Source organism: Cibotium barometz, chromosome 19, assembly GCF_041138505.1.
Source record: "Cibotium barometz isolate CiBa-2024 chromosome 19, ASM4113850v1, whole genome shotgun sequence".
NCBI lineage: Eukaryota > Viridiplantae > Streptophyta > Polypodiopsida > Cyatheales > Cibotiaceae > Cibotium > Cibotium barometz.
In genome coordinates this window covers 12,912,726-12,929,068 of record NC_141064.1, presented here as the reverse complement: position 1 = coordinate 12,929,068, position 16,343 = coordinate 12,912,726, and positions in this window count along the sequence as shown.

The following is a 16,343-nucleotide window of genomic DNA, read 5'->3' as shown; positions in this document are numbered from 1 at the left end:
TCTGGCTCTAGGTCGGCCGAAGATATCCACGTGTACGTCGGGGAAGAAAATGGAACAAGAAGTTAGAGTTGTTTTCTGAATATGGGCATGGATCTGGTTGATTGGCCTTACTGGTCAACAGATGAGTCCATCGCTCTTTTATATGGATCTGTTGGTTGATCTTACTGATCTTCAATGGAGAGTCCATCTGGGGTTTTTTTATGTGATTATATTTCCAGGTACTATGAGCTAGGAACTATTGAAAAGGCCCCTGAGGAGTGAACAAGTAGTGAGCATTCTGGTTGCCAATGATGCCATAGGAACACCGATGAAAGAATGATTGGAAATTAGAATTCAAGCTAGATATTTTGGAGGATTATGATAAGTGATACTATGGTTTCATTAAAAGGTTGTTTTAAAGACAACTGAATCTATGAAACACACAATTTCATATTGCATGTGTAAGTGGTGTGACTATCTTGAAGTTTGCTTGACGCACCGGCTAGGGGACCTGGGAACTCTTTCCCTGGTACCCGAGGCAAAACAAAACCAAATTTTTAAATGGATCCTATCACTATAGTGGTTGGGCAATTGGCTAACCCATGGGATTGGATGGGGTTAGGTTGGACTTATGGATCCCTAAAATGAGACTCAATTCTATTATGTTACGATAGTTGAAGTAAAATCCCTAAAATGAGACTCGATTCTATTATGTTACGATAGTTGAAGTAAAATCCCGGATAACCATTGTTCTATGGAAAAGAATTAACGGCTATGCCTCTTGATGCGGAAAAAAGTGCTTGTCTCTATGATCCAAGTGCAAGTCTCTTCCTTGATTTGACCATGTAACTTACAGGTTTGATCGGTTCAGTTTGGTTAGTTAAGGCTCTTGACTACATTAGAATAGATTTGTCCCGGTGGAATTGCCTATGTTTGCTCAGCGAGGGAAGTTTTTTCAGATTCTTTTTTGGAAGAACCGATGGGGCTAGGTTGGACTGATGGATCCCTAAAATGAGACTCAATTCTATTAAGTTACGATAGTTGAAGTAAAATCCTGAATATCCATTATTCTATGGAAAAGAATCAACAACTATGCCTCTTGATGAGGAAAAAAGCGCTTGTCTCTATGATCCAAGTGCAAGTCTCTTCCTTGATTTGACCATGTAATTTACAGGTTTGATCGGTTCAGTTTGGTTAGTTAAGGCTCTTGACTACGTTAGAATAGATTTGTCCCGGTGGAATTGCCTATGTTTGCTGAGCGAGGGAAGTTTTTTCAAATTCGGTTTTGGAAGAACCAAGGGATTAGTCTCTTGTCCGGATATCCGTGGGCGAGGCTCCGAGTGGGAGACTTTGCGCTATATAAGAAGTGCTACTTTGGCTGCTAGCACCCCTGAATCTGTTGCGCCTGAGGAGGCAAGGATCTTTCAGCTAGTATCAGAGCGAGTTGACTAAAGTGGATCAACCGAGAAGCAAGAAATGTCAAAAATTTATGCACCAGTAAAAGATTGTAATTGTGTGAGGAAATTCATACAAATTGATATTCAAAATGAAGATTCATAAATGGGAAATTGGGTCTTCAAATGGAAGTACCGCAATTGTGTGGAATCCCTGACTTGCTTGAGGGCTAGATATGATGGTATTTACCTTATAGTTCCAAGGACCATGATTACCTGTATATACCATGGGTACAACTGCAGCTCTTTACTGGCAATATATACGAGTAAATCTAAGACCTTGAAGTTATAAGTAAAAATGCTATCCAGATGATGAATTCGAATGCTGGTTGATATTATTTTAGAATTTTGTTTGAGAATTGTTAAATTGATTTGGATTGTGATTGAAAGACGATGATTTCTAAATTCTAGTAGAAAGAAGATAAGTTGAACAAAGCCATAATGAGGATGAATGGGACGAATCCCAGTGATGATGTTAGTAACTAGAAGACGATTATGACTTTCAGTAGACTACTATGAGATTAGTGGATTGTGCTGATGACATATTGTTGCTGATGACATATTGTTGCTGTTTGACCTTTGACCCAGTAGTGGATCTAATTAAGGAATGATAAATTGAGAGCTTGCATAACTAAAATTCCCTTGGAGGAATGTTCAGATGGAATTTTCGATCTGATGGACCATTATTATGTTAAGAATATGAATGAATTATTCTCTAATAATGAGTTTTGTATGTTCTTCTTGTAGAAGGGATCTTTATCCCAGGATTCTGTGATGGTTGACCAGACTATAAGGAACCCTAGAATCAGTTGATTAAGATGAAAGAGATTATCCTCCAGCTACGAGCCTCCAGCTGCGAGATGAGGACATCTCGCGTTTTTTAAGTGGGTTAGGAGATGTAAGATTCCTCCCTCCAGCTTTTAAGGTGTAAAGGTGTAAGAACCTCCCCTTCTATTCTTATAATCATTCTTCTCTCTGAAATAGAAGAAAGATCTTGTTTTAACCTGTTTTAGCCTAGAGAGAGAAAATATCTAGAGAGAGGTAATTCAAAATTGAGATATCTTTGGATACAAAAATTCTCCTAGTGTCTAAAATGGATTCCTTTGAATTAGAAGTTAAAAATGAACTTTCCAATATGCATTAGGAATTAATTGAAAATGGTATAAGGGACCTTAGCCTAAGGGTCTACATTTTCAGAAGTTTTTTTATTATGGTCTAATTAAGGTCCTAATGGACCAATTGGATTAATCCAAGTGTTAGGATGAGATAAATCTAAAGAATAAAAGAAAATACCCAAAAATGAGTAAATTCTCCCATAAGATGAAGAGTAGACTGAGTACAAGGTTTATTAGTTAAAAATTAAGAGATATTACTAAAACAAATGAGATATTTTGGAGAAATGATTCATTTTGACACCTTGGTAAGGAGAGAGGGACCTTTGAGGTAGGCACCTTTTTCACATGTGTGGTTGGGTTTTTAAATTTTAAAAAAAGTGATATTTTTATCTCTCTGCTCTCTCCTGGATCAAACTAAATAAAAAAAGGGAGCCAAACTGGTCCAAGTCTTGTCTAAATTGAGTCAAACTAAAGCTGGAAAATTCTAGAACCCATTTGGACTTGGTTAGTGGCCTCCCTCACCCATAAATAGACCCTTGTTCCTTTATATTTTCATATTGGAGTTATACCATGCCAGTATTATCTTAAAATAATCATATTTCTATTATTCCTTAAATTTTGCTCTCTCTTGGGAGCTTGGAGCTTCTCTCTCTCTCCAACAACTCTTGAAGTTGCTCTTCTCCTCTTGGTGGACCAATTGATTGGTTGGGGGCTTCACTCTACTAATAAAGAGTCAAGCTAAACTTGGAGGTAAATTTGATTTATATGGTTTTTTCAAATTATCTCAATGACTTTCTTCTCTCAACCCCTCTCAAGCTTGAGAAGCTTTCAAAATGCTAGTTTTTATTCAAATCAAGCTTTTCCTAAGTTTATTAATGTTTAATTAGCATTAACTTAATCTTTATGCTTAATTGTAATGCTTTCTTTAAGTAAATCTCTCTCTCTACAAGAGTAGCCGTCTTTATGGCTAAATCTCTTAGAAAAGGATACTTCTCAATGATAGTCTCTTAATTCAAATCTAAACTCTAAAAGTCAATATTAGGTAATTTGGAAAAAATCTCACATTTTGGGAATCAATTACTCCATATAGTTTTGGACATATCTTAAACATACTAACTCCAAATTTGTCAGACATCATAGATTTAGATTCTACTCTTCAAGATCTTTCCGATGATATGTCACATGAGGGGGTTTTGACAAACTTTTGGACAAGTTCACCATGCTCCCATTTTTCAAATGGGAATGGGATTTTTCCCAAATTATCTAATATGGTGTTCTAGGCTCAATGAGCTAGAGGATACTAATTGATATTTTCATGATTTTGGATTAGTGAAAATAATAGTTAATCCCTTTTAGATTGTTTATGAGTAAATAAAGATTACTTTAATTCATTCAAAATGAGAAAGGATTATCATAGTAAATTGGAAAAAGAGGAATGTCTAAATTAACTTGATGTAGTGGGATAATCATAATTATGTTTATACTTAAAATTATGATTTGAATACATAGTTTTATTTTAAGCATAAAAGAAGAACTTCTATCATATTTTCATTACAAGCTTTTATTCTTTTAGGAAAAATTGAGAATTATCAGTAATAGTAGTAAAGCTATGGTAAATTTTTTAAAAATAATGCATATCTTACTTTTATGTGTAATGCTAAAAGAGGACTTCCTACCATATTCTAGGACTAGACATCCTATGCAAAAAGAATGATTTTCATCATATTCATGGAAAATAATTTTCTAGTGTTTATGCATAAATATTTAATTAAGAGAAAGGAGAAATTTTTAGTAAATTTATTTTTATGCAAAAAAGAGGAATTCCCATGATATTCGAGATCCAAACAATTAAATGTTAAAAGAGGAATTTTTGGCATAATTCAAATTATGAGTATTTATCAAAAGTGAAATTTTGAGTATTATTATTTTTATTTAGAAATACGGGTAGAATTGATTTTGTAGATCCCATGAATCTTTTATTCAAAAAGAAGAATATTGAATATATCCATCGAGAAAACTTGGATAATTCTTATTCAGAAAAGGGAATCTCGAATCCCTAGGAGGATCCAATGAGTAAACGGAACTTTAGAATTACTTCTCATTATTGAAGCTTAAGGAATACAATACGTAAATGCTCTTTCTGAGCCTACTATTCAATTTTGATAAGGTTTATTTTGTCTTTTTAAACCTTCAACAATAACACTCTGATACTTAGATTTAATGGGATCGAGAAAAAGTACCTTTAACTAGACCAAGCAATTGGCAGAAGCTTAGAAAAGTCCTATCAGTATCAAAAGTAGAGAAACTGTACTAAAAGAGAATGGATGAGATGTGATGTGGATAGATGTGAACATGTGAATGAATGGATGGATGTGAATGAATGTGATAAGATGTGAATGGATGAGATGTGACATGGATAGATGTGAATGAATGGATAGATGTGAATGTGAATGAATGGATGGATGTGAATGTGAATGAATGGATGGATGTGAATGAATGTGATGAGATGTGAATGGATGAGATGTGACATGGATAGATGTGAATGAATGTGATGATATGTGACATGGATAGATGTGAATGTGAATGAATGGATGGATGTGAATGAATGTGATGAGATGTGAATGGATGAGATGTGATGTGGATAAATGTGAATGTGAATGAATGTGATGAGATGTGAATGGATGTGATGTGATGTAAATGGATGAGAATGAGATGTGAATGGATGTGATGAGATTTTAATGGATGAGGATGAGATGTAAATGGATGGGAATGAGATGTGATGATGTGAGTGGATGAGAATGAGATGTGCTATGATGTGGATGGATGTGATAAGATGTGATGTGGATCTGAATGAATGTAGATGGATGTAATGTGATATGAATAGATGAGATGTGATGTGGGTGGATGTGATAAGATGTGATGTGATATGAATAAATGAGATGTGATGTGGATCTGACTGAATGTAGAAGATAGATGTGATGTGATGTGGATCTGACTGAATGTAGATGGATGTGATGTGATATGAATGGATGAGATGAGATGTGGATGGATGTGATGTGATGTGGCATGGATTTGGGTAGATGTGAATGGCTGAGATGTGATGTGGATAGATGTGACGTGATGTGATGTGATGTGGATCTAGGTAGATGTGAATGGATAAGATGTAATGTGGATGAATGTGATGTGATATGGATAGATGTGGAGTGATCTAATGTGGATGGAATGAATGTGATGTGATGTGGATAGATGTGGATGTGATGTAATGTGGATGGAATGAATGTGATGTGATGTGGATGGAAGGAATGTGATGTGATGTGGATGGATGTGAACGAGATGTGATAAGATGAGGATGGATGTGACGAATGTGAATGAATGCGATGTGATGTAAATGGATGTGAATGGGAGTGATAAGATGTGAATGGATGTGATGAGATGTGAGTGGATGTGATGAGATGTGAATGGATGTGATAAGATGTGAGTGGATGTGATAAGATGTGAATGGATGTGATGAGATGTGAATGGATACGATGAAGTGTGAATGGATGTGAATGTGATGTGATGATATCTGAATCGATGTGGTGAGATGTGAATGTGATGTGATGAGATGTGAATGGATGAGATGTGATGTGGATCTGGTTAGATATGAATGGATGGGATATGATGTGAATAGATGAGATGTAATGTGATGTGGATCTGGGTAGATGTGAATGGATGTGAAGTGATGTAAATAGATTTGAACGTGATGTGATGATATGTGGATGTGATGTGGATCTGAATGAATGTACATGTATGTGATGTGATATGAATGGATGAGATGTGATGTGGATATGTTGTGACATGGATTTATGTGATGTGATGTGGACCTGGATAGATGTGATGTGATGTGGACCTGGATAGATGTGAATGGATGAGATGTGATGTGGATGTGGACGTGGATAGATGGAATGTGATGTGGACCTGGATAGATGTGAATGGATGAGATGTGATGTGGATGGATGTGATGTGATTTGATGAGGATAGATGTGGATGGATGTGATGTGATTTGTTGAGGATAGATGTGGATAGATGTGATGAGATGTGATTGGATGAGAATGGATGAGAATGGATGAAGGATGATAGGAATACATATGACTAGATGTGGAATAAGCAATGTGAATTGATGTAGAAGAATGTGGAATAACAAGAAATGATGCGGAACAACGTGGAAAGATGAGAGTTTGTTAGAAACAGTATTTATGAAACCTATTTTTAAATGACTATTTTATGTCAAGAATGCTGGGGAAGCATTTTGACCATGTTATGAATGAGGTCGTGGAGACCTAAGTGATAAAGTTACAACAACAACTGACAACGGAGAGTCAATGGAGGACAACTCGCATAGCAAGATCGCGGCCGAGGTCTTGACTAGCCTCCCTCCATTCGATTTAAATGGATAGCTTCCGGTACGGTGGATGAGGGACCAAGGAAGCGGCCTATGAATGAAGCGCTAGGTGGAGGAGCCTAAAGGTTGCTGACTATATGGTGCTCCGGCTCTACATCTCCGAAGATACCCACGTGTGCGTCGAGGAAGAAAAAAGAACAAGAAGCTAGAGTTGTTTTCTAAATACGGGCATGGATCTGGTTGATTGGCCTTCTTGGTCCTCAACGGATGAGTCCATGGCTCTTTTATATGGATCTATTGGTTGATCTTACTGATCTTCAATGGAAAGTCCATCTTACTGATCTTACTGATCTTACTGATCTTCAATGGAGAGTCCATCTAGATTTTTCTTATGTGTTTATATTTCAAGGTACTATTAGCTAAGAACTATTGAAAAAGCCCCTGATGAGTGAACAGGTGGTGAGTGTTCTAGTTGCCAATGATGCCATAGATACACCGATGAAGGAATGACTGGAAATTAGAATTCTAGCTAGATATTTTGGAGGATTATGATCAGTGATACTATGGTTTCATTAAAAGATTGTTTTCAAGACAACCAAATATGTGAAACACACAATTTCATGTTGTGTGTGTAAGTGGTGCGACTATCTTAAAGTTTGCTTGAAGCACCGGCTAGGGGGCCTGGGAACTCTTTTCCCTGGTACCTGGGGCAAAACATAACCAAATTTCTAAATGGATATCCTATCACTACAGTGGTTGGGCGGTTGGCTAACCCATGGGATTGGATGGGGTTAGGCTGGACTGATGGATCCTTAAAATGAGACTCAATTCTGTTATGTTACTATAGGTGAAGTACAATCCTGGATAACCCTTGTTCTATGGAAAAGAATCAACGGTTGTGCCTCTTGATGATGAGGAAAAAAGTGTTGGTCTCTATGATCCAAGTGCAAGTATCTTTCTTGATTTGACCATGTGACTTATAGGCTCGGTCGAATCAGTTTAGTTAGTTAAGGCTCTTGACTACATTAGAAATTTTTCTCGGTGGAATCGCCTATGTCTGTTGGGCGAGGGAAGTTTTTTTGGATTTGATTTTGGAAGAACTGAGGGATTAGTCTCTTGTCCGGATATCCATGGGCGAGGCCCCGAAGTGGGAGACTCTGCCCTGCGCAAGAAGTGCTAGCACCTCTGAATTCGTTGTGCTGAGGAGGTAGGGATCTTTCATTGAAGCTCTTGACTATCACAATTTCTTAATTGATAATATATACTTTTTTTAAAAGAGGTCGTTACGTACAGATAAATTTTCAAATATCATGAATAAGCTATTTAAAAGTTTTCTAATTTTAAAAAATAATTACACACTCAATTTTAAAGAAGATGTGTCCTTGATGTGACAAAAAAGGGTTAAATGGTAATTTTAGTTATTAAATGAGTTTAGAAAGCATGAAAAAGCTCCGTTTAAAAAACAAAAGTTTATACTTTCCAAAATACTTTTTTTTGTAAAATATCAAGTAGGGACTTATGTTCGAATCCTACTGGTTACTACACATAGTAAGGATGTTTTAGGTATACCATTTGTGGCCAACTTAATGCTGAGTAAGAACTTCTCAGCTAAGAGTTGATGTTTTTTATCAACATAATACAAAACATCAACTTTTATGAAAATTTGATATTTTGCATCAAGTTGATGTAAAACATCAGCTTTATATTTGAAACATCAACTTTCTATGCAAAAGATCAACTTTTTTACAATACTTGATGTTTTGTATCAACGTTATGCAAAACATCTTCCCACAAAACTTGATGTTTTGCATCAAGTTTTGTGGAAAAGTTGATATTTTGCTTCAACTCCATGCAAAACATCAAGTTTTATGGAAAAGTTGACGTTTTGCATTAACTGGATGCAAAACATCAACTTTAAGGCTAAAAGTTAATGTTTTTCATCGAGTTGATGCAAAACATCAACTTTTGCACAGAACTCGATGTTTTGCATCAAAGTTGATGCAAAACATCAACTCTATGCTTCGAAGAAGAAAGTTGGAGGATCGAAGGTTGATTTTCACAAACGGGTTGTTTTGGTGATTCCGTCCATGATAGCATGCTTAGACGACCTATTCCACAAATTGTGAGTACCAACACAAGCATAAAGATTTGAGGCTTAAGCATTAAGTCTCTAAGGTGTAAGCATAATGTTTGAGACTTATGCATAGAGGCTTTAGAATTAAGCTACTATACTCAAGGCTTAAGCATGTTGTTTAAGCGTTATGCATAGAGGCTTAAGCATAAGGGCTTTATGCATAAAGACATTAAGCTTAATACATAAGTCATATGCTTAAAGCTTAATACATAAACTATATGTAGTAATGCAGTAATTCTTTTAAGCCTATGCATCTATCAATGCTTAATTAATGTAATCCATTTGTACATGTTTATTTTCAATGGCTAGACCTCCTGAAACGTTAGTGAAGATAAACAGCAACTTGTTATTGTTGCTCATGTATCAAAATGATGAAGATGCATATAACATTGCTCTTTGTAGAAGGTTGTATGTCATGGATCTTGTTTGTGGTATACAAGTGCATGGTAGGTGCACTCAAGACGATATCAAAAAAGACCAAGAGAAGGTTTCCAAAGCAATCACAGAGTGGAGGTAGAATTGTCTTATCTCTTCCACACATGAAACAAGAGCTGATCGGAGATTGCCAATTTAGTGCAATGAGCTTAGCAAAATGTAGTTTAGGATTTAGGTACAATGAACTATGTAATTGAAATTTGCAATATATTCCATGATATTTTTGGCTTATTGCAAATTAATTTTTTGTGTTTTAAGTGTTTAAGCATTCTAAATGTCATTAACTAGTATTTAAATAATGTGATTAAAAACCCCTTATGTAAATTTATCTTAAAATTTTGAATTAAATACCCCTTCATTTGAAATTACGTGGTATACCTACATATTTTTAGGTGAACCCCTCAAGGAGAGATTTTCTTTTACAGATAATATGCGGCTATATACGCTGCTATACATGTTGATGTAAATGCGGCTATGTACACTATTGTACATGCAGTTATTGACGTTGCTATAGCTGTTTGCTAGTAGCTATGTCATCAATAGCCGCGTGAATGCTTTTTTCCATTTATAGATCCTTTGAAATTTTCACGGTTCTTCACATAGATGTGCTCTCGTTTGTTGTAGTGGAAGATAACGATGTTGAGGAACATACTATTCCTCTAGAACAAATAGAAGAAAGAGACACTGCTATACCCCATCAATGATTTGGAAGTAAATAAAAGTGATTGATGGGGTATAGCAGTGTCTCTTTCTTCTATTTATTTACATTCCATATATGTGGTCACACTTCTATGGGTTACCTCATCTTCGCGTGAAGTAGGTTTGGATGCACATGCACATGGGGGATGGGGCCTAGGAACTTGGGATATGTTCATTTGGCTCCTATGGATGTTGACACGATCCTATTCTCTTTGGAATCAGGACATTTACTTTTGGATGCAGTATATGTCATTTGGGATACATGGTATTTGATTATATAGTGCATTAGGTGAATTTACATTCATCACATCTAGATTCTCAGCTGACTAGTTATTTTGACCATGGATTTGATGATATTTTTGGTGGTCATTTCACTTTGGACGAAGAGATTGGATCATTCTTTTTTGACCCAGGTGGTCACACATTTATTCCATGGTTAGATGGTCTACATTTTGGATATCCATTTGACCCAGGCGGAGTTATAGTGAGCTACGCCAGCGACATGGGTGTCTATCCATTTGATCCAGGAGGATTGGTTTGGATTTACATTCCATATATGTGGTCACACTTGCATGGACTGCCTCATCTTTGGGATGATACTAGAATCTTTGGCATGCCTAGGATTTCCTTTTGATCCAGGAGGTTGCATAGATAGCCTCATCATCGACGAGAGCCCTCTATCCTTTCCATTTGACCCAGGGGGTCATATGATTCATGTATGGGTCTTCCGCTACATTCAATTTTTGATGTGACTTTTTTTGGGCTTTTGTACATAGCCACTTGTATATGTCTTTTCTTTGGGTACGACCACCCTTCGATTTCGAGGACAAAATCATTGTACGAGGGGGGATGGTTTGTAATGAAGTAGGTTTGGGTGCACATGCACATGGGGGATGAGGATTAGAAAATTGGGCTTAGGGACATTCACATGTGTACTTTTTAGGGCCTTGTGCTATATTAGGCACAGGGATCATGGACATTGTACCCTTTTTGATCATATTCACTCTATAAACATTCATGTCTTCTTAGTACTCTTGCCCAAGCTTTCATGGCCTTTCTTGGCTATTACCCTAGGATGGTCACCCACACCCATGTCACTCCATGCTTTGAGTGGCCAACCATAGTCTCTTGTAGCATGCTTAAAGCTTATGCATGAAGCCTTATGCATTGAGCTTAAAGTATGCATAAAGCTTTAAGCATAGAAGAGGTATGCTCACTTTTTTTTTTGTAAATGTGTTACTAATCATTTTTTGTAATTTTATGTTTTGTAGGTCTTGCACTAATTCTCTCCTTCGGCTTGACAATAAAGATGTAAGCTATATTATTCATGTAATCGTTAACGCAATCTTGTAAATGTGTAAGCTATATTATTCATGTAATCGTTAACGCAATCTTGTAAATGTGTTACTAATCATTTTGTTTAATTTTATGTTTTTTAGGTCTTGCACTAATTCTCTCCTTCGACTTGAGAATAAAGATGTAAGATCTGTTATTCATGTAATCGTTAACGCAATCTCTATGTTTATTGCATCCTTGGGTGTCGGGTTTAGGTTTAGCTCAGTGCATAAAGCTTATGCCTAAGCTCCATGTGCATAATTGTATGTGTAAAGATTATGATAGAACTCTATGCATGATACTATATGCATAATAGAGCTTGTGCATAAGGCTTTATGCATAGAGCTATATGCATAGAGATTTAAGGCTTAGTGCAAAGAGATTATGCATAGAACTTTATTCATAAGCCTTTATGCATAGAGCTTAATGCATAAGGCTTTATGTATAAAGCTTAATGCAAAAGGATTTATGTATAAAGCTTTATGCATAGAACTTATGCATAGAGCTTTATGCATAGAACTTATGCATAAATGCATAAAACTTTATGCATAAGGCTATATGCATAAAGATTAATGCATGCATAAATCCTTGTGCATAAAGTATAGAGCTTAATGCGTGCATAAAGATTTATGCATAGAGCTTTATGCACAAAGTCTTATATATAAAGATTTAAGCAGGCCTATGTTATTTAAGCACTCTTATGTTATTTAGGTGAAAAAGGTATACGTGCTATCTACATACGGTGACTCGAGTACTCCGAGAATCATTCCATATCTTGAGGTAAACTCCAATGCTCTCATTCTTATAACTAATCTTAGTGTATAAAGATTATGCCTAAGCTTCATGTAAAAGTATGCATGAAGATTTAAGCAAATGCATATACCTTTATGCATGCTTAAGCTTATGCATAAAGCATAAAGCTAATGCTGCATGCATAAAGCTTAAGCTTATGCATAAAGCATAAAGCTAATGCTGCATGCATAAAGCATAAAGCTTGAAGCATATACATAAAGCTTTATGCATGCCAAAGCTTATGCATAAAGTGTAGAGCTTATGCATGCATAAAGCTTAAAGCTTAAAGCTTAAAGAGCTTAAAGCCTATGCATAGAGCTTAATGCAAGCTTTAATCTTATACATTAAAGCTTAATGCATGAAGCTCTATGCATGCATAAAGTATACCCATAATAGATATGTTTTTTAAGTCTTCCTTGTTCTATACACGTTATAGCCTCTATGCATGCATAAAGTATACCCATAATAGATATGTTTTTTAAGTCTTCCTTGTTCTATACACGTTATAGCCTCATTTTTAATGTAGGCATGTGCGGGGAGGATCCAAACTCGAGAAGCCCAGCGGCCCGTTGTTTGGTCTTGTATGATTGTCAATGATCCAAACATGGAGTGACTCTTAGAGTTGGCCACAAGTCTATTAGCATTGGTACTATGTTAGAGAGAATGTGTTGAATTTTTTTTGCTCCACCCTTGATTCCTTCCATAGTTGACCCTACACCTATGGGGGTTACTCTGATGGTTATACTCCTGGGTTACACACTCCTACGACCTTATCCGATTCCATTGGATGATCGAGTCCATTTCAAGGTGCTAGGCCTTCTTGTGTAGGTTGTAACTAGCTGTTAGAACCCTAAGATCTCTCTAGTTAATAACCATGCATAAATATGCATGAACCAGGCATATACTCATCCACCCGACCACCCTCGAGCCCAAGGGTGCACTCATAAATACAATGAAGTACCACATACCTTACATTGGTGTCCCATACCACCAAGAATATGACATCTTTCTAGTAGCACATAGCTCTAGTGTGAAATGGCAAGAGAGTAGATACCATGCTCTACACAAGAGGACATACCTTGAGTGTGCCCCATGTCCCTATTATATAGGAGGTCCCTCAAGTGACTCTTGACTCTCTATTTCCCATGTGTTACCCTTGGATACCTGACCCTAACCTCAACCCTTAAGGTTAGCCCTAACGCATGCTCCACTAGAGCTTGTTCCTATGCTTCCATGCTCACAAGCCTAATGTGGGTTAGCCTCCTAGTATATGCACATATAATGTGCACATAACACTATCCCACCCCCCTTTCTTCTGTGGCACCTAGTCCACGACCTCGTACAACATCCTCGTTAGATAGGAGGTCTACATCTTCCTATCATTATTCTAGTAGGGGTGGTGATGGCAATTATTTTGGGGCTAGTAATAGACCTACTTCCATAAGGGATTTATGCATAAGGAATCATATAGTAAGACCTTATGCATAAGGAATCATATAGTAAGACCTTATGCATAAAGGCCTTATGCATGAAGCTTAATGCATGTTGCATAAGGCTTCATGCATCAAGCCCTTATTTATAAGACTTAAGTAGCATTAAGCCTATATGCCCAAGGCTTAAGCATAATGTTTAAACCCTATGCGTAGAGGCTTTATGCATAAAACCTCTAAGAATAAAGATTTGAGGCTTAAGAATTAAGTCTCTATGCATAAGGTGTAAGCATAATGTTTAAGACTTATGCATATGCATAAATACATTAAGCGTTATGCATAGAGGCTTAAGCATAAGGGCTTTATGCATAAATACATTAAGCTTAATACATCAGTCATATGCTTAAAGCTTAATACATAAGCTATATGTAGTAATGCAGTAATTCTTTTAAGCGTATGCATCTATCAATGCTTCATTAGGGAAAATTTGGACTCACTTTTGGGCCTTTTAAGCTCTTTGAGATTCTAGGGAATATTCCATAAGGAATGAGGGTGAGGCTTCCCCACCAAAAAGTAGATAGGAACTTTTGAGGTAACTTTTTGGTGGGGAGGCCATAACTTGAGCATAAAAACTCCAAATTTGTTGGAGGTTGGTGCGTTAGAATCCTCTCATCAAGATCTTTCCAATGATATGCTACATGATATAGTTTTGAGGTACTATGGATAGAGTTATCCACGATCCCCCTTTTTGTAATAGAATGATGACTTGGCATTTCTTAGAGGGCCCAAAAATGAGTCCACATTTTTCCTAGTGAATTAATGTAATCCGTTTGTACATGTTTATTTTCAATGGCTAGACCTCTTGAAACGTTGTGAAGATAAACAATAACATGTTATTGTTGCTCATGTATCAAAATGATGAAGATGAATATAGCACTGCTCTTCGAAGAAGGTAGTATGTCGTGGATCTTTTTTGTCATATATACAAGAGCATGGCAGGTGCACTCAAGATGATATGAAAATAGACCAAGAGAAGGTTTTCGGAAGCAATCACAGAGTGGAGGTAGAATTGTCTTATCTCTTCCACACACGAAACAAGAGCTGATCGCAATGAGATTGCCGATTTAGTGCAATAAGCTTAGCAAAATGCAATAAGCTTAGCAAAATGTAGTTTAGGATTTAGGTATAATGAACTATGTAATTGAAATTTGCAATATATTCCATGATATTTTTGGCTTATTGCAATTAATTTTTGTGTTTTAAGTGTTTAAGAGTTCTAAATGTCATTAACTAGTATTTAAATAATGTGATAAAAAAATCCCTTATGTAAATTTATCTTAAAATTTTGAATTAAAAACCCCTTCATTTGAAATCACGTGGTATACCTACATATTTTTAGGTGAACCCCCCGAGGAGAGATTTTTTTTGTGCGGACAATATGCGGCTATATACGCTGCTATACATGTTGATGTAAATGCGGCTATGTAGGCTGTTGTACATGCAGTTATTGATGTTGCTATAACTGTCTAGTAGCTATGTCATCAATAGCCGCGTGAATGCTTTCTTCCATTTATAGATCTTTTGAAATTTTCACGATTCTTCACATAGATGTGCTCTTCGTCTGTTGTAGTGGAAGATAACGATGTTGAGGAACATGCTATTCCTCTAGAACAAATAGAAGAAAGCAACAATGCTATACCCCATCAATGATTTGGAAGTAAATAAAAGTGAATGATGGGGTATAAAAGTGTCTCTTTCTTCTATTTATTTACATTCCATATATGTGGTCACACTTCTATGGGTTACCTCATCTTCGTGAAGTAGGTTTGGATGCACATGCACATGGGGGATGGGGCCTAGGCACTTGGGATATGTTCATTTGGCTCCTATGGTGTCCACATGATCCTATTCTCTTTGGAATTATGACATTTACTTTTGGATGCATTATATGTCATTTGGGATGCATGGTATTTGATTATATAGTGCATTATGTGGATTTACATGCATCACATCCAGATTCTCAGTTGAGTAGTTATTTTGACCATGGATTTGATGATATTTTTGGTGGTCATTTCACTTTGAACGAAGAGATTGGATCATTCTTTTTTGACCCAGGTGCTCACACATTTATTCCATGGTTAGATGGTCTACATTTTGGATATTTATTTGACCCAGGCGGAGTTATAGTGAGCTACGCCATCGACATGGGTGTCTATCCATTTGATCCAGGAGGATTGGTTTGGATTTACATTCCATATATGTGGTCACACTTGCATGGACTACCTCATCTTTGGGATGATACTAGAATCTTTTCCATTTGATCCTGGAGGATACTCAACTAGCTTCGTCACATCAACAGTGGTTCCTTATCCTCTCTCCACTTGCACCGCACTATCATGGGAACATTGCCTTGGATTTTGCATGCCTCGGATTTGCTTTTGATCCAAGAGGTTGCATAGATAGCCTCATCATCGACAGGAGCCCTCTATCCTTTCCATGGGAAACATTGCCTATCATGGGAACATTGCCTTGGATTTGCTTTTGATCCAAGAGGTTGCATAGATAGCCTCATCATCGACAGGAGTCCTC